Source organism: Phacochoerus africanus, chromosome 4 (genome assembly GCF_016906955.1).
Source record: "Phacochoerus africanus isolate WHEZ1 chromosome 4, ROS_Pafr_v1, whole genome shotgun sequence".
Classification (NCBI taxonomy): domain Eukaryota; kingdom Metazoa; phylum Chordata; class Mammalia; order Artiodactyla; family Suidae; genus Phacochoerus; species Phacochoerus africanus.
Genome location: NC_062547.1, coordinates 63,948,964 through 63,975,274, shown reverse-complemented (window position 1 = coordinate 63,975,274; position 26,311 = coordinate 63,948,964). Strand labels below are relative to the sequence as shown.

The following is a 26,311-nucleotide window of genomic DNA, read 5'->3' as shown; positions in this document are numbered from 1 at the left end:
TATGAAAAAGAATATGGAGTTTCCTTTAAAAATTAAAGTATAATTACCATAGGCTCCAGCAATCTCACTCCGAATACATATATATATACATACAAAATAAAACTTCTTTCTCAAAGAGATATATGCACCTTCATATTTGATGTTCATTTCAGTATTTATTTATTTATTTATTTTTTGTCTTTTTGCCTTTTCTTGGGCTGCTCCCACGGCATATGGAGGTTCCCAGGGTAGGGGTCTAATTGGAGCTGTAGCCACTGGCCTACACCAGAGCCACAACAATGCAGGATCCAAGCCGTGTCTGCAACCTACACCACAGCTCACAGCAACGCCACTTCCTTAACCCACTGAGCAAGGCCAGGGATCGAACCCGTAACCTCATGGTCCCTAGTTGGATTCGTTAACCACTGTGCCACGACGGGAACTTCCAGTATTTATTTTAAATAGCCAAGACATACACGGAAACAAACTATGTCTCCACGAATGAGAGAATGTGTAAAGAAAATGTGATAGACATATAATGTCATTAGAGATTAAAAGAGAAAGAACTCATGCTATTTGCCAAACAATGGATGAACTTGGAGAGCATTTAATAAATAAACTAACTCAGACAAAGATGAAATTGTACAAGCTCTCTTAAATGATGTATCTTAAAAAGCCAGACTCATAGAACAAATAGATAGGTGGGTGTGAAGGAAAGATGGAGATATTGATCAAAAGTACAAACTTGCAGTAGTTCACGTCATGGCACAGTGGTTAATGAATCCGACTGGGAACCATGAAGTTGCGGGTTCGATCCCTGGCCTTGCTTAGTGGGTTAAGGATCTGGCATTGCCGTGAGCTCTGGTGTAGGTTGCAGACGAGGCTCGGATCCTATGTTGCTGTGGCTCTGGCGTACGCCAGTGGCTAGGGCTCCAATTCGACCCCTAGCCTGGGAACCTCCATATGCCGTGGGAGTGGCCCTAGAAAAGGCGAAAAAAAAAAAAAAGACCAAAAAAAAGTACAAACTTGAAGCTATAAAGAAGAGAAGGTCTGGGGAGCTAATGTACAGCATGGTGACTAGGGTTAAGAATACTGTAAAACATACTTGAAAATTGCTGAGAAAGTATATTTTAAACATTCTTACCACAAAAAGGTAATTATAGCAAGTCCTGGATGTGTTAACTAATCTTATTATGGTAATAATTTCACAATTATTCTGTATCAAGTCATCATATTGTGTGCTTTAATTAAACATAATATATGTCAATAATATCTCAATAAAGCTGGAAATTTTTAATTTAAAGTCTCAGAGCAGAGAGGACAAGATGGCGGAGGAGTAGGAGGACACGCTCGCCCTCTCCCACAAACACAACAAAAAAAGCACATCTACAGAATAAATGACTCACACAGAACAGCAACCAATCGCTGGCAGAGGAACCTAAACTCCAATAACAGCAAGATGTTCATGACATTACTGGGCAGAACGGGAGAAAAGAGGAGAGTGAGAGAAGGTGAATCCGAGCGGGAGGGGCGCTGCGGAGAGGGAACTGCGGAGGAGAAAGGGATCCCGCACCCTGGAAAGTCACCTACTCGGGGAAAGATCAAACAAACCACAGGAATCTCCAGATGCACAGAAGAGTGTAGCAGTAAGTTGCAGTATGGAAAAGCTGATCAAGAACCGAACAGACCATCTGAACTAAGGGCACAGTCACCAAAAATTGAGACGCCTGGGTGGGGGCTGGGCACTGAATCCTTGGCTCCAGAGGTTAGTCCCTGGGAAAGGGCTGGGGGACGCCTGGGTGGGGGCTGGGCACCAAGACCTCGGTTCCAGCGGTTAGTCCCGGGGAAAGGAACAAGGGACGCCTGGATGGGGGCTGGGCACTGAGACCTTGGCTCCACAGGTTGGTCTGTGAGAACAGGCTGGGGGGGTGGGGTGGAGCGGAAACTGCTTGGGAGGTCTAGAAACCATTTGATGGGGCAGAGACTGCCTGGGAGACTAGAAAACAAAGCTGTCGCAGAGGAAGGGAGCAATACTCTAGGGGCAGGGAAGTGGAAAGCCGCATCCAAGGGAACCTGGGAGAAGAGCCTGGTCTGCGCCCGTGCTGGGGAGGGGAGAGAAGAAGGGGTGGGTCCCCATAGAATACCCTCCCCACCACAGCAAGCTTACAGGCCCGCTAGCTAGCTGAAAGCTGTGCTTCACAGTGCATCCCCTCCCCCCCACCCCCACCACCCCCTACGCTCTCGCCGAACCTGGGGCTGCCTGCCATCCAGGAGGGCTGGCCTCAACAATTGCCTGAAGCCTACCACCACAGGGGCTGTCCCTGCACAGGCCTGCTTGCCCTTTGGAGGGGCTACACTTCCGCAGAGTAGCACCAAACACCACCAGCCCCCGAGAAAAGGCCTGCAGCCCAGAAAAGCCATAACAAGCCTAGCCAGGCCATGAATAGATCTGCCTAATTCTCGGACGGTTTTTCTGAGTCAGGCGTCCCCGGGGAGGAGCATCTTCGGTTTCCAACAGCCCTGCTACCCACCCAAGCCCCCAGGGGGTGCCCCACTCCTGTGGAATAGCTGCTCAGCACCACCAGCCCCCTAGAAGAGCCCCTGCAGCCCAGAAAAGCTGCAACAAGCTTGGCCAGACTGTAAAAAGATCCGCCTACATTCGCAGGCTGTCCTTCTGAGTTGGACTGCCCTAGGGAAGAGCCTCTTAGGTTCTCAGTGACCCAGATAGCTGCTCCAGCCCCCAGGGGGTGCTGCACTCCTGAGGAACAGCTGCCCAACACCGCCAACCCCCTGCAAGAACCCCACAGCCTAAAAACACCAGAGCAGGCTCTGCATGACCAAGTGAAATCTGCTACCATCCTGGTGTGGACTCCCAGTCCTGTCTGCCCTCAGGAAGTCCTCCTTTGCTTCAAAGAAACACTGTTAGCCCCATCAACACTCCAGAAAAGCCACACTGCCTCAAAAAAGAGTGACCAACAATGCCAGCCCTCAGGAAATATTCCACAGCAGTGACAAGGCAAACACTGCCGGATCAAGGAGAGTACAACTCCCTCAGGAGAAAGAAAACAACAAGCAAGATGAAGAAGCTGAGAAACCACCCCCAGTCAAACCAACAAGAGAACTCACCTAAAACAGTCAATGATGAAACAGATCTCTGCAGTCTGACAGACCTGGAGTTCAAAAGAGAAATAGTGAAAATACTGAAGGAATTAAGAGAAGATATGAACAGTAATGCAGATACCCGCAGAAAGGAACTAGAAAATATAAGGAGGAGCCAAGAAAAACTAGAACACTCATTTGCAGAGATGCAAACTGAACTAAGGGCAGTAAAAACAAGAATGAATAATGCAGAAGAACGAATCAGTGATATGGAAGATAGAATAATGGAAATCACTCAATCTGGTCAACAGACAGAAAACCGAATCCAAAAACTGGAAAGCAATCTAAGAGACCTATGGGATAATATGAAGTGGGCCAACCTACGCATAATAGGAATTCCAGAAGGAGTAGAAAAAGATAAGGGGATGGAAAATATATTTGAAGAAATTATCGCTGGAAACTTGCCAAATCTAAAGGATACTGGGTTCAAGATACAAGAAGCACAGAGGGCCCCAAACAAACTGAACCCAAATAGACCCACAGCAAGACACATCATAATAAAAATGGCAAAAGTTAGTGATAAAGAGAGGATCCTAAAGGCAGAAAAACAGAATGTTACCTACAAGGGAACCCCCATAAGAATATCAGCTGATTTCTCTACAGAAACACTACAGGCTAGGAGGGAATGGCAAGAGATATTTAAAGTGTTAAAGGAAAAAATATGCAACCTAGAATACTCTATCCAGCAAGAATATCATTTAAAATAGAAGGGGAAATAAAAATGTTTTCCAACAAACAAAAACTTAAAGAATACTGCAACACAAAACTCAGGTTAAAGGAAATATTGAAAGGGCTTCTCTAAACCAAAAAGAAAGGAAGGAAAGGGAAGAAAAAAGAAAAGAAAAAAAAGAAGAAGAAGAGGAAGAACTAGGACTGAGGAAACCACAATCAGAGAGCAGTCACTCAAATAAGCCAGCATATAGATTTAATCATGAACAGGCTTCAAACAAAATAAAATTAAAAAGAAAAAAATAGAAAAGAGTCATCAAAACCATAAAATGTGGGCAAGGGATGTTAGGAAGTAAATAACCCTTTTTGTTTGTTTGTATGTTTCCCTTCTTAATTTTAATAGAGTAATGAAGTGTTTGAACTTACAGGACCATCAGGCTAAAACACACAATTATGGGAAGGGGTTAGCATACTTAAAAAACAGGGCAACCACAAGCCAAAACCAAACATTGCATTTGCAAAAAATGAAAAAAAAAATACACTCAAGCAGATAATAACAGGAGACCATCCAACCAAAAAAAAAAAAAGAAAGAAAGAAAGGAAGAATGGAGAACCATAGAATCAACTGGAACACGAGATTCAAATGGCAATAAATTATCATCTATCAATTATCACCTTACATGTCAATGGACTGAACGCCCCAATCAAAAGACACAGAGTGGCTGAGTGGATAAAAAGGCAAAAACCTTCAATATGCTGCCTACAAGAAACTCACCTTAGGACAAAGGATACATATAGATTGAAAGTGAAAGGGTGGGGAAAAATATTTCACGCCAATAGATGTGACAGAAAAGCAGGAGTTGCAACGCTCATATCAGACAAAATAGACTTTAAAACAAAAGACATAAAGAAAGACAAAGAAGGACACTACTTAATGATTAAGGGATCCATCCAAGGAGAGGATGTTACTATCGTCAACATATATGCCCCAAATACAGGAGCACCCAGATACAATCAACAAATATTAACAGACATAAAGGGAGATATTGATGAGAATACAATCATAGTAGGAGACCTAAATACCCCCCTCACATCAATGGACAGATCCTCTAGACAGAAAACCAATAAACCAACAGAGATCCTAAAGGAAACAATAGAAAAGTTAGGCTTCATTGATATCTTCAGGACACTACATCCAAAAAAAAGCAGAATACACATTCTTCTCAAATGCTCATGGAACATTCTCAAGAATCGACCACATACTGGGACACAAAGCTAATCTCAATAAATTTAGGAGCATAGAAATTATCTCAAGTATCACAATGCCATGAAATTAGAAATCAACCATGGGAAAAGGAAAGAGAAAAAACCGACTGCATGGAGACTAAACAACATGCTACTAAAAAACCAATGGGTCAATGAGGAAATCAAGAAGGAAATTAAAAACTACCTTGAAACAAATGATAATGAAGACACAACCTCTCAAAATCTATGGGATGCTGCGAAAGCAGTGCTCAGAGGGAAATTTATAGCAATACAGGCCTTTCTCAAAAAAGAAGAAAGATCCAAAACTGACAACTTAACCCTCCACCTAAATGAATTAGAAAAAGAAGAACAAAAAAGGCCTAAAGTCAGCAGAAGGAAGGAAATTATAAAGATCAAAGAAGAAATCAATCAAATAGAGACTCAAAAAACAATAGAGAAAATGAATAAAACCAAGAGCTGGTTCTTTGAAAAAGTCAACAAAATTGACAAACCCCTGGCCAGACTCACTAAAAAGAGGAGAGAAGGAACCCAAATAACCAAAATTATAAATGAAAAAGGAGAAATCACAACGGATACAGCAGAAATACAAAACACCATAAGAGAATACTATGAACAACTATACGGCAACAACTTTGACAATCTGGAAGAAATGGACAATTTTCTAGAATCTTACAGCCTGCCAAAACTGAATCAAGAAGAAACAGACCAACTCAACAGACCAATCACTAGAAATGAAATTGAAGAGGTCATAAAATCACTCCCTACAAATAAAAGTCCAGGACCAGATGGCTTCACAGGCGAATTCTATCAAACATATAAAGAGGAATTGGTGCCCATCCTCCTTAAACTCTTTCAAAAGGTTGAAGAAGAAGGAATACTCCCAAGGACATTCTATGATGCCACCGTCACCCTCATTCCAAAACCAGACAGAGATACCACCAAAAAAGAAAACTATCAGTCAATATCCTTGATGAATATAGATGCAAAAATTCTCAACAAAATCTTAGCCAACCGAATCCAACAACATACCAAAAAAGTATACACCATGACCAGGTTGGGTTCATCCCAGGTTCACAAGGATGGTTCAACATACGCAAATCAATCAGCATCATACACCACATTCACAAAAAAAAAGTCAAAAATCATATGATCATCTCAATAGACACAGAAAAAGCATTTGACAAAGTCCAACATCCATTCATGATCAAGACCCTCGCCAAAGTGGGTATAGAGGGAACATTCCTGAATAGAATCAATGCAATTTATGATCAACCCACAGCAAATATAATCCTCAATGGGGAAAAACTGAAAGCCTTCTCACTCAAATCTGGAACAAGACAGGGATGCCCACTCTCACTACTGCTCTTCCACATAGTGTTGGAAGTCCTAGCCACAGCAATTAGACAAAGAAAAGAAATAAAAGGCATCCATATAGGAAGAGAAGAGATAAAACTGTCACTGTATGCCGATGACATGATACTATACATACAAAACCCTAAGGACTCAACCCCAAAACTCCTTGAACTGATTCATAAATTCAGCAAAGTAGCAGGATAGAAGATTCACATTCAGAAGTCAGTTGCATTTCTGTATACGAACAATGAAATATTAGAAAAGGAATACAAAAATACGATACTTTTTAAAATTGCACCTCACAAAATCAAATACCTTGGAATACACCTGACCAAGGAGGTAAAGGACCTATATGCTGAGAACTATAAAACTTTAATCAAAGAAATCAAAGAAGATGTAAAGAAATGGAAAGAGATTCCATGTTCCTGGATTGGGAAAATCAATATTGTAAAAATGGCCATACTACCCAAAGCAATCTACAGATTCAATGCAATCCCTATCAAATGACCCATGACATTTTTCACAGAACTAGAACAAACTATCCAAACATTTATATGGAACCACAAAAGACCCAGAATCGCCAAAGCAATCCTGAGAAACAAAAACCAACCCAGACTTCAAGAAATACTACAAAGCCACAGTCATCAAAACAGTGTGGTACTGGTATCAAAACAGACAGACAGACCAATGGAACAGAATAGACAACCCGGACATAAACCCTGACACCTAGGGTCAATTCATCTTTGATAAGGGAGGCAAGAACATAAAATGGGAAAAAGAAAGTCGATTCAGCAAGCCTTGCTGGGAAACCTGGACAGCTGCATGCAAAGCAATGAAACTAGAACACACCCTCACACCATGCACAAAAATAAACTCCAAATGGCTGAAAGACTTAAATATACAACAGGACACCATCAAACTCCTAGAAGAAAACATAGGCAAAACACTCTCTGACATCAACATCATGAATATTTTCTCAGGTCAGTCTCCCAAAGCAATAGAAATTAGAGCAAACATAAACCCATGGGACCTTATCAAACTGAAAAGTTTTGCACAGCAAAGGAAACCCACAAGATGACAAAAAGACAACTTACAGAATGGGAGAAAATAGTTTCAAATGATGCAACTGACAAGGGCTTAATCTCTAGAATATATAAACAACTTATACAACCCAACAGCAAAAAAACCAATCAATCAATGGAAAAAATGGGCAAAAGACCTGAATAAACATTTCTCCAAAGAAGATATACAGATGGCCAACAAACACATGAAAAAATGCTCAACATCGCTGGTTATAAGAGAAATGCAAATCAAAACTACCATGAGATATCACCAGTCAGAATGGCCATCATTAAGAAATCCACAAATAACAAGTGCTGGAGGGGCTGTGGAGAAAAGGGAAGCCTCCTGCACTGTTGGTGGGAATGGAAACTGGTACAGCCACTATGGAGAACAGTTTGGAGATACCTTAGAAATCTATACATAGAACTTCCATATGACCCCGCAATCCCACTCTTGGGCATCTATCCGGACAAAACTCTACTTAAAAGAGACACGTGCACCCGCATGCTCATTGCAGCACTATTCACAATAGCCAAGACATGGAAACAACCCAAATGTCCATCGACAGATGATTGGATTCGGAAGAGGTGGTATATATACACAATGGAATACTACTCAGCCATAAAAAAGAATGACATAATGCCATTTGCAGCAACATGGATGGAGCTAGAGAATCTCATCCTGAGTGAAATGAGCCAGAAAGACAAAGACAAATACCATATGATATCACTTATAACTGGAATCTAATATCCAGCACAAATGAACATCTCCTCAGAAAAGGAAATCATGGACTTGGAGAAGAGACTTGTGGCTGCCTGATGGGAGGGGGAGGGAGTGGGAGGGATTGGGAGCTTGGGCTTATCAGACGCAACTTAGAATAGATTTACAAGGAGATCCTGCTGAATAGCATTGAGAACTTTGTCTAGATACTCATATTGCAACAGAAGAAAGGGTGGGGAAAAATATAATTGTAATGTACACATGTAAGGATAACCTGACCCCCTTGCTGTACAGTGGGAAAATAAATAAAAAATTAAAAAAAAGAAATTATAAACTTGAATAAAATAAAAAAAAATAAAGTCTCAGAGCAAGGAGAGAGGATGTAAAACCTATCTGGAGGCCTTCCCAACGTGGCGCAGTGGAAGCAAATCTGACTAGGATCCACGAGTTTGCAGGTTTGATCCCTGGCCTCGCTCAGTGGGTTAAGGATCCGGCATTGTTGTCAACTGTGGTGTAGATCACAGACTCGGCTTAGATCTGGCATTGCTGTGGCTCTGGTGTATGCTGGCAACAGCTCCAATTCAACCCCTAACCTGGGAACCTCCATATGCCAATGGTGCAACCCTAAAACGACAAAAGACAAAACAAAAAAAAATAAACAAGAGTTCCTGTTGTGGCACACTGGTTAACAAATCCGACTAGGAACGATGAGGTTGCAGGTTCGATCCCTGGCCTCGCTCAGTGGGTTAAGGATCTGGCGTTGCCTTGAGCTGTGGTGTAGGTAGCAGACACGGCTCAGATCCCGCGTTGTTGTGGCTCTGGTGTAGGCCAGTGGCTACAGCTCCAATTAGACCCCTAGCCTGGGAACCTCCATATACCATGGGAGCGGCCCTAGAAAAGGCAAAAACACAAAAAGAATAAATAAAAATAAATAAATAAATAACCCTACTTGGATGAATGTGATAGTGCATCAATCATTGTAAAAAATAAAATTCTATGTGGGACAAGCAGACACACAAGCATTTCCTACTACTTTTTACAAAAACATTTATAAATGATATGCTGCAGAATTTCAAAAAGGAAGATACAAAGACTTGATGGAATAATTTGATTCACCAAGAAGATATTTGCAGATATTTCCTAGAGTAGAGCATAGTCACACAGCCTACCGTGTCTACAGGCAGAAGTTCTGGGCCAGGGATTAAAGTCAAGCCACAGCAGTGACAATGCCAAATATTTAACGACTAGGCCACCAGGGAACTCTGAGTCTAAAATTTCTTACTGTGGCCCTTTGGAGCCAGTGTGGGTGTGTCAGAGGTTATATCCCTGAGTGCAACACAGCATAGATTGGTGGCCTCCCAAGCACTCTTCTCCATGTGTGAGACCCTGGGGGAAGATGTCCTTGCAAGGTGAGAGCTCATTGTCTCCCAGGAACAAGGCAATTTTGGACTCACTTTCACACCCTAGAGATTCTCTGATGCCACACTGAGCTTAGTAAATGCAGAGCTGAGACACGGTCCCAACAGTTCCTCTTGATTGAGCAGCTACTCTGTGGCAGGTGTTTCCTACCAGCTCTAAAATTTTGTTAACTTTGCACACCAACTCCACACCATAGGTGGAATTTCTCTGATTTTAGATAAGGAATCAGAGGCCTAAAACATTCATTTTCTGCCATGAAGGAAATACTTAAAACACATGTGTAAACTTGAGCACACAGAAGCTGAGGAATTCCCTAGTGGCTCAGTGGGTTAAGGATCCAGCATTATCACTGCTATGGCACTGGTTTGACCCCTGACCTGGGAACTTCTGCATGCTATGGGAATAACCAGAAAAAAAAAAAAAAACAGAATCTAAATTACTGAGTCTATCATTTGACCACCTAAGCTCAAGGTCAGGTCTGAGGTTGACAGGAGGCTTCTTGGTAGAGAAGACCTCAAAACATCTATGTCTGACTGTAACACTGGACCACAGTCTTTACACTCAAAGAATGGTCCACAGGCCAGGACATGTGGCATCAACATCAACTAGAGGCAAGTTGCAAGTGCAGAATCTCTGGGCCCATCTTAGTCCTGCTGAATCAGAATCTGCATCTCAACAAAATTCCCAAGAGGTTCCTACATGTACTGATGTTGGAGACATTCTGGTACAGTATAGTTTTTCTCACATTCACACTGCTGACATTCCTGCTGGATGATTCTTTGTGGTGAGAGCCATCCTGAGCATCATAGGATGCACAGCAGTATCCTTGACCTCATACCACTAGGTGGCAGTAGCACATAGCAGGTTGGGACAACCAACGTTTTTTTAATAGTGCCAGGTGTTCCTCAGAGGGAAAATCAATCCAGTTGATACCTGTTGGCCTAGAGGATGAGAACTGAGAAATTCTTAATGGAGCTCCTATCAAAGCTCAGCCCTTGCTCAGTTCATAACTTTAGGCAGGTCCCTTCACCTTTCTGAGCTCCATTTCTGCAAATGTAGAATAAGGTACATAAGAGCATAGATATGAGAGAATGGACTTTGTGAAAATAAAAGAAGACAATCCACATAAGATTCTAAGCTCATGCATGGTCCATAAAAAAAGATCTAAATATACCTTATAATCAACATTTTTAAATTAAGCACTGGAAAACGGCTTTTAATGTGTGTTCCAAGCACAAATCTCCTAAAAATCTTGTCAAAAGCATGGCTAAGTCAAGGATTATACTACCCATGTACTTATAGCAAAGGAGTATGTATCTCTCCCTCCCCCCCAAAGAAAAAGGGACTAGCAATTTTCTAGAGCTCTCAGGAGATGTTCCCATCACAAGACAGTATTTTGGAGGTCCATGAGACCTACCAAAGGAAGGTACTTCAGTCTTAGATTTGGAGAAACTGTTAACTTGAGATTGCAATATCAAAGGTTCAATATAGTTAGACTTCTGAAAAGCAGAGGAGTTCTAAGACAAGGAGTAATAAAAACTGGATTAACCTCTCTTTTACTCTCATCTCCTGGGAACAGAAAATCTGCAGGAAAAATTCCTTCTGTCCATATCACTCTCCCCCAGGATAATGATATGCACAGTTGTGGGATAACAATGGAAACAGTGCTAATGAGCAGATAGAGGGAGCTGTAAATATCTCCTCTGTTGCATTCCCACAGCGAGTGCAACTTTGGAGACACAGGACAGAGTTGTTGCTTTGTAGCTGTCAATCCGGATAGAGACAAATGTTTCGCTGTCCTTCAGTCTTCATCATCAGCCATCCAGGGAGGAACTGGATTTCCACATCAAGACCTTCCACTCAGAGACCCCATCCAGATGACTCTGACAGTCCAGTAGAAACTTCAGGAAAGATCCAAAGAGAATGTAAGTGGAGAACTTTATAAAGTCACCTGGGAGCCTAACCGGCCTAACCCAGAGCTAAGAGGCTGCCACACTTTTCTAGGATGACAAATACATTCAAAATCATTTTATTTACTATTTATAAAGATGAATATCTGTGGATTCAGTAATAGAAGGATCATTGTGGAAAATTAATGATGGGATGGAATTCCAGTTGGATGAGAATGCAGGAATGGGAAGCATAATGAATGAGTAGTTTTGCAGTTCAGGGGATAGGAAAACAAAGCATTAGTTTTGGGAGCACTACTAGTGAAGCTTTTCAGATGGGGTGTATATGAACATGTTCTGTATTTATTCAAAGAATCCAGATCCAGTGAGGTAGATACTTCCTTACAATAGCTGTTCCTGAGACAAGCATTTCATGTTATTGTCTCCCATGTTGATATTGCCATGAAAAAACATCTTTAATACACATGAACGCATATGCCAAGGAGCATTTCTTTGCAATTATTTCACTACCTGGGAGGCTAAGTATATTTTGTCTTTGTTAGCCGTTTGCTTTCTATACACAAATTGTTTTTGCAAGTGCTTTGCTTTGTATCCTGGGATCTGAGTGTTTTTTCTTTTTTTATTGCATTCTTTCAAAAATAGGATTTTTTTCACCAAGTTTGTGTGCAATTTAAATTTTGTTTTATTTTTTAGTATTTATTTTTTAAATTATAGTTGATTTACAATGTTGTGCCAATTTTGGCTGTACAACAAATTGACCTAGTCACATATATACATGTATATATATATTCTTTTTCTCATATTATCTGCCATGATTAATTCTTATATGTATGTATGTATGGATAGATATGTTTATAGGTTGTGTGAGAGTATGTAAAATGTATGTAGTCAAATCTATCAGTCACATTGTGTTCACTTCATGGCTTTTAAAATTTTTTTTTATTGGAATATAGTTGACATAGTTTTATTTGTTTCAGGTATACAACACAATGGATTTGTTTTATATATAGATGTATATATATACATATATGTGTGTGTATATACATATACATATATTAACTCTTTGTCAAATTATTTTCCCACATAGATTATTACAGAGTATTGAGTCGATTTCCCTGTGCTATACAGTAGGTCCTTGTTACTTACCTATTTTACATGTAGTAGTGTGTATATGTTTATCTCCGTTTCCTAATTTATCCCTCTCCCCTGCAACGTTTTCAACTGGTAACAACAAGTTCGGATTCAAAAATTTTGAGTCTGTTTCTGCTTTGTAAACAAGTTCATTTGCATAATTTTTTTTAGATTCCTCATGTAACCAATATCATATGATATCTGTCTTTCTCTGTCTGACTTCCTTGACTTAGTATGATAATCTCTAGGTCCACCCATGTTGCTGAAAAAGGCATTATTTCATCCTTTTTAATGGATGAGTAATATTCCATCATGTGCATGTACTACATTTTCTTTATCCATTTCTCTGTTGATGGACATTAGGGTTGCTTTCCTGTCATGGCTATTGTAAATACTGCTATAATGAACATTGGGGTCCATGTATTTTTTTGAATCATGGTTTTCTCTGGATTGATTTTAAACATTGAAAGTTATTCTGCATCCTTAATGATAAGGAATAAATTTTTATGCATATTGCTATCTTATAAGGATAACTGGATGTGAAATATCTTCCATTTTATGTTTTACAATTAGATCTGTTTTTTTCAAATAGCAATTATCTTCCCTAATCTTATGGAACACATTCTTTTGTATTCAACTAAAGATCTCTTATATATTGTTTTATAAGCATCATTGAGGCCATTTCTGTTTATATAGAATGAAGTGATAATTTTAGATACTTCATGGCTTTTTAAATTTTTTTTATTGGAATATAGTTGACTTATAATTTCTTCACTGTGTATTAAAAACAACAAATGGAGTTCCCCTTGTGGCTCAGCAGTAACGAACCCAACTGGTACCATGGGGATGTGGGTTCAACACCTGACCTCACTCAATGGGTTAAGGCCAGCATTGCTGTGAGCTGTGATTGAGGTTCCAGGCATGGCTCAGATCCAGCATTGCTGTGGCTGGGGCATAGGCCTGCAGCTATAGCTCTGATCCAACCCCTAACTTCCATATGCCACAGGTGCAGCCCTAAAAAAAAAAAAAAAAAAAGGTGAAAATAAAAAATAAATAAGCCATAAGAACTGGGAGTATGAGAAGAACATATACACACTACTGTATAAAATATATAATTAATGAGAACAGGAAAATTTACTCAATAATTTGTAATAACCTACATGGAAAAAATAATGGCCATATTTATATATATGACTGATTCACTTTGCCGTACACTTGAAAATACCACAACTTTGTAAGTCAACCATACTTGAATAAAATTAAATAAGAATAAATTTATTATAAGAAAGGGAAAAAACTGTATTTCCTACTCTATTTCCAAGATTTTGTCCATTTATTTTAAATTACAGACCCACGTTGGGGTGATTGATTTATTATTATTTTATATATATATAGATGTTTGTGTTAGATATTTATTCAATTTATTTAATTATTTGAATTTACTATATTTAACAGAGTCCTTTTTTTTTTTATCTTTTTGTCATTTCTTGGGCCGCTCCTGTGGCATATGGAGGTTCCCAGGCTAGGGGTCGAATCGGAGCTGTGGCTACCGGCCTACACCAGAGCCACAGCAACATGGGATCCGAGCCACATCTGTAACCTACACACAGCTCAGGGCAACGCTGGATCGTTAACCCACTGAGCAAGGTCAGGGACCGAACCTGCAACCTCATGGTTCCTAGTTGGATTCGTTAACCACTGTGCCACGACAGGAACTCCCAGAGTTCTATTTTTGCTACCATTCTTTTAATTTATTGGATTCTCATTTTCTTGAAATTTGTTTCTACATAAATGCAAATTTTGTGAAACCATGGACATGAACAAAGCAGGTGAGGCTCCTGCTCTTTTGAATAATACATGTAATGGAGAAAGCAAAGAGTAATGGATTAAGTGCTTGAATGACATAAGGTAGAGATAATTCATATAAGGAAAGGGGATGTATTGTCATGGAATATGCAAGATTTTATAGAGAATGGTCTGATGGGATCATTGCCATGTGGGATGAGGAAAAGAATCAGGACTAGATTGTGCCCATTAGATTTGTCCAAAAAGAGATCAAGACCCCCAAGAATAAGAGAGGAAGGAACACCACAAAGAACAGTGAGAGATGGACCAGAGTTATTCCACTACTGGGACACATAAAAACAAAAGTGGTGATACAAGCATGGAACAAGTACAAGACTAACAGATCAGGAGCCTGAGGTGGGGTTCTGTGATGGCACTAGTGGAGCCATCAGTGTGTGGTCCCTTGAGCCTGAGGTGACATCAGCACCCACACTGCTGCCTTTCGCTCTGCAACCTGCCTCTTCTAATAGGCCCTTCCTTCATATGGCATTTCTCTCAGAGCAGAAACTAGCCTTCTTTTAAAACTATTTGTTTCTTTACTGAAGTGGATTTCTCATTTTTAGCATGCCTTTTACCTAGTTATCAATCACGTATATGCATGCAAACACACAAATACGTGCATGCAAATGCACAAATAAACATATGTACACACACACACACACATATGTGCGGTCACATACACACACACTCACTCACACACAACTAACTAAACAAGGAGAGTAACCACCAGTAATAAACATACATAAACTAACAGCAAGGAACTATGATAAATTTTTACATATATTGACTAAACCTATCAACAACCTTAGGAAGTTGGATTTCACTATTCTTACTATTTCTAAGAGTATATTAACATTTAGAATGTTGGTTGTCTCTGTAAACTCAAACAGTTAATATGTGGTAGATCTGTGATTCAACATTACGTTACTGATCCCAAAATTTTGCACTTAACATCATTCAGAAAAGCCTTTTAATATTTTATCTTTAAAATCTTTGTACATTGTGTATTTCCTTTTGTATATGATGGATGTGTTTAATTTGCTCATATTTCTAGCGGATATCTATTCATTAAGATGGCTTGACGTAGGAAAAATATTACTCCTTTATCTTTTGGGTAATTGTTATTTGCTGCTTTATTAGTTATTCTGGGAATCAATGGATGTAACTGGAGTTGGAATGCTGTCAAAATCAAGGGAGATTTCATTTCTTTACAATCTCTCAGGGAACATCAGAGCTAATTAGATCATTTATTCCACATCATGTCCATTTCTTTCCATTATCTCTATTTTTGGTTTATTTATTTATTTATTTATTTTTGCTTTTCAGGGCCACACTCATGGCATATGGAGGTTCCCAGGCTAGGGGTCCCATCGGAGCTGCAGCTGTCGGCCTACACCACAGCCACAGCAACACCAGATCCAAGCCACATCTGCCACCTACATCACAGCTCAACAGCAAGCGCCAGAACATTAACCCACTGAACAAGGCCAGGAATCGAACCTGCAACCTCATGGCTGCTAGTCGGATTCATTTCTGCTATGCCATGATGGGAACTCCTGAGTTTATTTTTTAACTCTTATTTAAAAGCAAGACAGAAAAATGGTCATGTTAAAATGGAGCACCAGGTTCACATGTTCATGGGAGGGTCATCGACTGAAATTGGATTTTATTTTATTTTTTAATATAAATTTTATTGGACTATAGGTGTTGTGTTCACTTCAGGTGCACAGCAATGTGAATCAGCCACAGACGTACACATATACATATTCCTTCTTTTACAGATTCTTCCCCCATATGGGCTATCCAGAGTACTGCACAGACTTCTCTGAGCCATACAGCAGGTCCCCGTTACCAACTGATTTTTTGTATAGTAGTGTATATATGCCAGTCCCAAAGTCCCAATCCCTCCCTCCTCTTAATATTTCCCCTTTGGTAACCATCAGTCTGGTCTCCAAAACTTTGAGTCTGCTTCTGTTTTACAAAAGAAGTTTCCTTGTATCTTTGGGGTAAAAACAATTGAATGTAGACAACTTAATTTGTATCAATTCTTTTCTAATTCTTGTGCCTAGAGCTGAGAAGAGCCTGATGTGACACATGGTTGCAGAAGGTCAAAATTTGTTTCCTCTCTCTCACTCTCTCATCCTCTCCCTCTATGTTCTAAAATGACCAGACAAAGACAAATATCATATGATATCACTAACATGTGGAATCTAGTACAAGTGATACAAAAGGACTTATTCATAAAACAAAAACAGACTCAAAGTTTTCAAAATCAAACTCCTAGTTACCAAAAATGAAATGCTGGGATGAGGGATAAATTAGGAGATTGGGATTAACATACATTCAGTACTCTATACAAAATAAATAAGTAACAAGTTCTTACTGTGCAGCACAGGGAAATCTACTCAATATTCTGTAATAACCATATGGGAAAGAATCTGAAAAGGGGTGGATATATGTACATGTGTAACTGAATCACTTTGCTATACACCTGAAACTAACACAGCATATTAGGTCAACTATACTCCATTAAAATTTTAAAAAAATAATAAATTGACCCATTACAGAATGTTAACCAGCACATGACAATAATGAGGGGATCTATATGTATTCATGAGATTCCTTGAAATTAAAATTAACCAGTTTCCTGGTAGCTCAGAAGGTTAAGGATCCAGCCTTGTCACTGCAGGGGCTCAGGTTCGATCCCTGAACTGGAAACATCTGCTTGCCATGGGCATGGCCAAAAAAAAAAATGTGTCAAGTACAAGGAGTAGAATGTGAACAAGGGACTTCCTGTGCCTTGAAGTCTCAGCTGTAGCAGGGAGGCCACCTCTTTCCTCAACATTCTCTGACACCATCTCTCACCACTCTTCCTCCTGGTTATTCCTCACCACACCAGTTACATTGTGAGACTGGACTATCTGGGAATGAGTCCCTTCTTCAGGCCTTTGCACTGGCTCTTTCCCCTGCAGAGGACATACTCCCCCATACTCCCTCCAGTCTCCCACTCAGTTTTCCATGAGGTCTCTGCTCAAATGTCCCCTTGTTTTCAGGTCTTCCTAAACTCCCAATGAAAATAACACACTTATTGATTATCCACTCTAAATGTAAGAGTTTGCATCTATCTACCCCAAACTCCCCATCCATTCATTTCCTCCCCTCTCCCATCAACTACAAGACTGATCTCCATGTCTGTATGACTGGGCCACTGTACTGTACAGCAGAAAATGACACAATACTGTAAATCAAGTATACTTTTTAAAAGATAACACACTCACACATTCTTTTATATAACTGCTTTTTTCCCTACATAGCATTGCAATTGCAGCCTGTTATTAATGCCCGCTTATGTAAAAATTAATCATATTATTAAATTTTTTTCATTCCTAGTCATCATCAACACTACCACATGGGGCCAGACAATGATACCCAAATTTCAACATTTCTTCTTCTGGGATTATCAAAGGAACCAGAATCTCAGCCTCTCATATTTGGGCTTTTCCTCTCCATGTACCTGATCACTGTGTTTGGAAACCTGCTCATCATCCTTTCTGTCAGCTCTGACTCCCACCTCCACACACCCATGTACTTCTTCCTCTCCAATCTGTCCTTTGTGGACATATGTTTTATTTCCACCACCATCCCAAAGATGCTGGTGAATATACAGACAGAAAATAAACTTATAACCTATGCAGGCTGCATCACCCAGTTGTATTTTTCCACACTCTTTGGAGGTTGGGATAACTTTCTTCTTGCTGTGATGGCCTATGACCACTTCTTTGCCATTTGCCACCCCCTGCACTATGTGGTCAAAATGAGCCCCCAGTTCTGTGGACTTCTGGTGCTGGTGTCCTGGATCTTGGGTGCCCTGAACTCCTTGCTACAAACCCTAATGGTGTTACAACTAACTCTCCTTCTGTACAGACTTGGAAATCCCCCACTTTTTCTGTGATCTCGATGAAGTGGTCAAACTTAGCTGTTCTGACACTTTTCTTAATGACACTGTGTTGTATTTTTCAGCTGGGCTGCTGGCTGGTGGCCCCCCTTGCTGGTATCCTTTATTCTTACTCTAAAATAGTTTCCACCATATGTAGAATCTCATCAGCTCAAGGGAAGTATAAAGCATTTTCCACCTGTGCCACTCACCTCTCAGTTGTCTCCCTGTTTTATTTTTCAGTCCTAGGAGATTACCTACCTTATGTCTGCTGCTACCCACAGCTCACACTCGACTGCAGTAGCCTCAGTGATGTGCACAGTGGTCACACCCATGCTGAACCCCTTCATCTACAGTCTGAGGAATAAAGACCTAAAGGGGGCTCTGAAGAGATTCTGTGAGATGACAGGTATAAAATGGACAACTGTTCTGAAGATGACGAACTGCCCTTGATTATAGGACTCAAAGCCTTGAACAAAAATTGTGATTTATTTTTATCACTGTGGAATAGAATTTGTTCCCATTTATTTCCTGGGGTTTCTATTTCTTTGAATTCAACTTTTCCATATAGTTTCAACTATTCATTTTTAAACTTTCTGCTCTGTCTGATACATAGGCAGTTTTCTTTTGGTCCATTTTCACACATTCCAGAAGTTTTTCTCAACCTCGGATCAGAAATGTTTGGAAATTTCCATACTTTTCATGGGAAGACTTGAGTTTCTTAAAAATAATTTATTCTTTTTGCTTTGATTTTTGAAATTTACTTATTTTTATTAACATAGAGTTTTTTACAGTGTTGTGTCAGTTCTTGCTATATAGCATTATGACCCAGCTTCTTTTTCTCATGCTATATTCCATCACATTTTTTTCCAAGGGTTCGAATATAGTTTCCCTGTGCTGTACAGTATGACCTCATTGCTATCCATTCTAAATATAATAGTTTGCATCTACCAACCCCATATTCCTGGTCCATCCCACTCCCCCTTGGCAGCCACAAGTCTGTTCCTCCATGTTCATGAACCTGTTTCTGTTTTGTAGATAGGTTCATTTACGTAATATTTTAGATTCCACATATAAATGAAATCATGTGGTATTTGTCTTTCTCTTTCTGACTTACTTCACTTAGTATGAGAATATCTAATTGCGTCCATATTGCTGCAAATGCCATTATTTTGTTCTTTTTTATTATTCGATTGTATGTACCTTGTACCATATCTTTTTAATCCATTCCTCTGTTGATGGACATTTAGGTTGTTTCCATGTCTTGGCTATGGTGAAGAGTCCTGCCATGAACATAGGGGTATGTGTATCCTTTCAAGTTATTGTGTTCTCCAGGTATATGTCCAGGAGTGGGATTGCTGGTAGTTCTATATTTAGTTTTTAAGGACCCTCCATACTGGCCTACACAGTGGTTCCATCAATCTACATTTCCACCAGCAGTGTAGGAGGGTTCCCATTTCTCCACATCCTCTCCAGCATTTAGTGTTTATAAATCTTTTGATGATGGCCATTCTGAGTGGTGTGAGGACATATCCCCTTATAGTTTTGATTTGCATTTCTCTAATAATAGTGACATTGGGCACCCTCTCATGTTCCTACTGGTCATCCATATGTCTTCTTGGACAAATGTCTTCTGTGCACTTTTTGATTATTTTTTTAAGTATAAAACTGTTTAAGATACTTTATATTTGGAGATTAATCCCTTGTTGATCACTTCATTTGCAAAAATTTTTCACATTCTGTGTATTGTCTTCTAATTGTTTTAATGGTTCCCTTTGCTATTCAAAAGGTTTTAAGTGTAATTAGGTCCCATTGTTTTGTTTTGTTTTTTTTATTTTTATGTTCATTACTCTGGGAGGTGGAACCAAAAAGATACTGTGGCAGTTTATGTCAAAATGTTCTGCCTACAGAGCTACAGTCACCAAAACAGTGTGGTACTGGCACAAAAACAAATATATAGATCAATGGAACAGGATAGAAGGTCCAGAAATAAACCCAAGCACTGATGGTCAACTGATCTACAAAAAGGAGGTAAGAACGTACTGTGCATAAAAGTCTGTCTTTTCAATAAATGGTGCTGGGAAAACTGGACAGCTCCATGTAAAAGAATAAAATTAGAACATTCTCTAACATCATACACAAAAATAAACTCAAAATGGATTAAATAATTAAAGGTAAGGCCAGCTACTATAAAAGTCCTACAGAAAAACATAAGCAGAACACTCTTCAACATAAATCACAGGGACAGAAAAAAAAGCAAAAATAAACCAGCGGGACCTAATCAAACTGACAAGATTGTGCACAGCAAAGGAAATCAAAAAAGAAAACAAAATGACGATTTACAGAATGGGAGAATAATCTCTAAAATAGACAAAGAACTTATACAACTCAACAGCAAAAAAGCCAACATCTCAATGGAGAAATGGGCAAAAGATCTGAACAGACATTTCTCCAAGGAAGATAGACAGATGGCCGACAAGCACATGAAACGATGCTGAACATCCCTGATTACTACAGAAATGCCAATCAAATCTACCATGAGATACCACCTCACACCAGTCAGAATGGCTGTCATTAATAAGTCCACAAATAACAAATGCTAGAGGGGGTGTGGAGAAAAGGGAACCCTCCTGCACTGTTGGTGGGAATGTAAGGTGGTACAGCCACTATGGAGAACAGTATGGAGGTACCTTAGAAATCTATACATAAAACCACCATGTGACCCAGCAATCCCACTCTTGGGCATATATCTGGACAAAACGTTCCTTGAAAAAGACACATGCACTGCAAGTTCATTGCAGCGCTATTCACAATAACCAAGACAAGGAAACAACCCAAATGTCCATTGACAGATGATTGGATTAGGAAGATGTGATATATATACACAATGGAATACTACTCAGCCATAAAAAAGAATAAAATAATGCCATTTGCAGCAACATGGATGGAACTAGAGATTGTCATCCTGAGTGAAATAAGTCAGAAAGAGAAAGACAAATACCATATGATATCCCTTATATATGGAATCTAATATATGGCACAAAGTAACCTTTCCACAAAAAAGAAAATCATGGACTTGGAGAATAGACTTGTGGTTGCCAAGGGGGAGAGGGAGGGAGTGGGATGAATGGGGTGTTTAGAGTTAATAGATACAGACTATTGCCTTTGGAATGGATTAGCAATGAGATCCTGCTGTGTAGCACTGGGATCTCTGTCTAGTCACTTATGATGGAGCATGATAATGTGAGAAAAAAGAATGTATACATGTATGTGTAACTGGGTCACCATGCTGTACAGTAGGAAAAAAAAATTATTGGGGAAATAACAATAAAAAAATTGTTTTAATCAAAAAAAGAAAAGAAAATCCCTATCAGCTGAAGAGACTAAATATCTCCAAACTGAATTTAAATTTCTTCTTCAACTTAAAATGGGATTAAAACACAAATTGTCTTCACCCAAGGGAAGCTAACTAATGAATTTAGAAATGTAATCACAGTTTCCTGAACAAAATTTTATTGGATAAATGTATTCAATTCTTAATACTAATGTAAAATTGCCATGCAAGTGATTTAAATAAGTACATTTATGCTCCTACAATTTTGGAGGTCAGAAGCCTCAAATGGGTCTCACTGGGCGAAAATCAGGATAAAATAACCTCAAAAAGAATAGATATGTGTATACATATAACTGAATCACTTTGCTGTCCAGGAGAAATTATCACAAAATTGTAAACCAATTATACTTCAATTAAACTTTAAAAATGGGAAAACAAGATGTTTGCAGGGCTGGATTTCCTCTGGAAGCTGCAAGGAATAATCTCTTTACTAGTTCAAGCTCAAATTAAAGTAGAAAAAAATCTAAATAGATTCTTTCAACTAATAAACATTTCAATATGAGGGAACTAAATGAGAACTCTTAATTTGTGATATAAATATGAAATTCCTAATGATTTTGGCAAATTGTCAAATCAAGCTGAGGTGTGCAATGCTCAAAGTTTATATAAAAGGAAGAGGTGAAGAGCAATTTTCTGTAGATTTTGCTAGCTATGTCTCCACTAAGAGTCAATGGTTTGGAGATTCAAGGTGTCCAACCCAGGCAGGGATTTAATCTAATGTTAAATTTGGAGGAAATTTTAAGTCTTGACATAAGGTGTTGGGAGCTAGAGTCAGAAGCCAGCAGAGTTCCTGAAGAAGATATTGTAAACACTGAATGCACTTTATTCTAACCTGGTCTCTTGGGGACACAGAATCTCCAGGAAATCTCCATTCTACAGGGAAATAATGTGCTTAGAGGTTAGAGTAAAAAGAGGAAAATGTGCTAATGAGCAGACCCAGAGAGCTATAAATATCTCCACTGCCACAGTCCCTCAGAATGTCTAAGCTAGTGTTGGACAGGGCACAGTTGTTGCCTTTGGAATCCTAAATTTGGCTGGGAGACTAATGCTAGCCTCTTTCCAGCTGTCTTGTGTGGATGCAGAGCCTCAGTCTCCATCATCGACAATCCAGGAGGAATCTGGACTTCCACCCAGTACCTTTCCTCTCAGAGTTCCCAGTGAGGTAAGTAGGGGAGCCCAGGAGGTACTGTAGGAAAGGGTCAGAGAGAATCAAAGATGAGCACATATGTGAGAACTAACATATGTCTTTTCTATCAAAGGAAGTCTTGGGTTACTCCACTTTGTTCCTGCTTCATCTGAGACACCCTCCTCCACCCCTCCCCTTTTACCTCTCCTCCCAGTAACAAATTTGTTTCAAATTAGCCAACTGAGAAGAATGTGTGCCCTGACCTGACCAGTGGGAAGGGGACAGATATTCCACGTGTGTTAGGGATAAATAGGGGTTTCTTCACATGCACGCTTTTTGGGCACTGGCACCCTTCCGCAGAAGTCCTTGGTCGAGATCTCCCCTTGTTCATATGTCTTACTTTCTGACTCTGACGATCCAAGCCAGTCACTTTTCCCCAACACAGAAACCATTGATCACCTGATTCCCACAAGCTGGACCCCAAAGCAAAGAGATTTCTACAGTTGCTTGTCTGCTGATTAACTAATTAATGCAATTATTTATCATGCTAAAAAGAGAAGAGAACATTGAATTCAGCAATACAGGAGTGATGGTTGACAGTTAAGTGATTGCAGTCCATCAGAGAAACGAATGGGAGACATACAGTGCTTCTGGTAAAGGGAGAACATATTCAAAGAGTTTTGTCGTTAAAGGGAATAAAAACAGAATGCTAAGTGTGGAGGTCTCTTCAGTGAATTGAGAGAATTTCTTTTTATTTTTTAATATGGGGCATTTACAACAATGTATATGTATTCGTGAGAAAGATTCAAATCAATTTATTGTCTTGCAACATCTCATGAGACATTTATTTCACTGATTCTCTTTTCATTCTTCGTATTCACATTTTAAAAAGCATTTGATAAATAAAAAGGAGTATGATAAATAGCTTTATTTTGCAAATATTTCCTACCTATGAAGCTGAGTACATCTGTGGGTTATTCATTTGTTTTGTTTTGTTTTGTTTCTTTTTAGGGCCTCACCTTCAGAATCTGGAAGTTTCTGGGCAAGGGGTTGAATCAGAGCCTCAGCTGCCAGCCTATACCACAGCAACAGCAATGTGAGATCTGAGTCATATCTGTGTCCTACCCCACAGCTCATGGGCAATGCCAGATCTTTAACCCACTGAGCAAAGCCAGGGATCTATCCCACATTCTCATGGATGCTAGTCAAATTTGTTACTGCTGAGCCACAGAAGGAACTCCTAATTACTCATTATATTCTCCGTAAAGAGTCTGTAAAAAAACCCTTTACATTCCCATAGTGTGGTCAGAGTGTATTTATTCTTATTTTTGCTTATATTCTTCTACAGAAGGAATTGGAGTTTTACCATTAACTTTTCTATTTGATACTGAGTTCTTTTATGTATGTATAGATGTATATTATAGAATTGTGTTTATCACAGCAAGTGGTCATGCTATCACTTATTCATATTGTGTTTTCTACATTTTTCCTTACTGAAAATTGAGCTATCTTTCTAGTTTGCTTTACTTGCAAATTTTTTTAATGAACAAAATGAAAGTGATAGCTCTTCTGTATACTTACTGCTAATAAATCACCCTTTATGGATATGATCTGTCTTTAAAAAATCTCTTTATTTCCTTAACTGTTTATTTGGGCTTTTGTGGTTGGATTCATTTATAAAAGTTTCACCACCTTCAAACATCATCTGGGATGGATCTGGAAACCATCTTATTACATTTGACTAAAGGTGAGCTACATTCCATAAACTTATTGAATCCATACATCTTTTTTTTTTTTTTGGTCCCTCTCACAGCATATGGAGTTCCCGGGCCATGGATCATATCTGAGTCACAGTTGTGACCTATGCCACAGCTGCTGCAATGCTGAATCCTTAACACATTGTGTCCAGAATTGAACTGAATCCCAGAATGAAGAGACACCACTGATTCCACTGCACCATAGTAGGAACTCTTGTATATCTTTATATAAGATGAAAGTATACTTTAGGTACTGCTTCTTCCACAATTTTAAAATCACTTACCTTATATCCTTACATTTCCAAGTCTTTGGAAGTTTATCTATTGTTAGAGATATGTGTTGATATTATTCATTTTTATTATATTATTTTGTTTTAAAGGTTAATTTTGGATACTATCTCAATTTTGTTTCACACTGTTGTTTTGAAACCTAATCCTAACTTAATTTTATTCTTACTGACACACTTGTTTCTATAAATACTAAGCTTCTTTTAAAACTTCTCTTCCTATATATGCACATACACATATTCATAACTTTTATGGATGAATAAAATCCTATATATATATATCATACATGCTATTGATTTTTTAGTGCAATCTTTTTTTTCTACCTTGTGTCCAATTTTCCTTCCTACTCAATAATGCCTCAGGGACTTGCTTCCAATCCGGTAGTGTAGTTTTAATTCACCACTTCAATGTCTGCTTGATATTTCATGGTGTAGCTTTGCTACTCATGCTTTGAAAGCTTTACCATAATTATACAAAAATATTTTGAGATTTTTACTATAAAACTCTAGACCCCACAGAAGCAATACTCTGAGCAATGTCCAGAGACTTTTACCTGTCATGTGGGGAGTTGTCAGCAGAGACCAGGGATGCAGTAAACATCTTACAATATCCAAGAATCCTATCACCACAAGAAACAATCTGTGCCAGAATGTCAAAAGTGCCAGGAAATAGACAGTCTGAGTAAAGATCTATTTTTAATATTTATAGCTGTTTTCAGATTGCTTCCCAACCTCATTACATTTCACATTTCAGTCAGCAAAATTAGAGAGTGAGTACCCCTTTTATACCTGTTTATAACCAATCAGTGTGACGCACTTTTGATGTTTTCTTAAGCTGGGTATGAAAAGTGATTTATGGTTGATTTTGTAAACTATTACTGAGTTTGATCAAAGATTTATGCATTTGATCATCTTTTTTATTTGCCTATTATCATGTGCTCGCATATCATATACCCATTTTTATACATTATCAATATTTTAAATTATTTTTAAAATGACTATTTCCCAGTTGATATTCCATACATATTTTAGGCAAAAAATCTTAAATTTTTTAAGTAACAACTTTTAATTTTTTAATTTATTTTTATTTAAAAAAAATATTGCCATATGACTGACCTACAAAGTTGTGTTAGTTTTAAGAAAGGGTTCAGTGAAGTGAATCAATTTTACATATACATATATGCATTCTTTTTTCAGATAGTTTCCCCATATAGGCTATTATAGGAAATAGATTTCCCTGTGCTATTCAGTTGGCCCTTGTTGCCTACCTGGTGTGTATATATGTTTAATCCCAACCTAA

At 38.9% G+C, this 26,311-nt stretch overlaps 1 pseudogene; it reads left to right on the top strand.

Annotated features, from left to right (window-relative positions):
- The first annotated feature begins 17,922 nt into the window (after nucleotides 1–17,922).
- On the top strand, nucleotides 17,923–18,900 carry LOC125124613 (olfactory receptor 7A17-like; annotated as a pseudogene).
- Nucleotides 18,901–26,311: the final 7,411 nt, after the last annotated feature.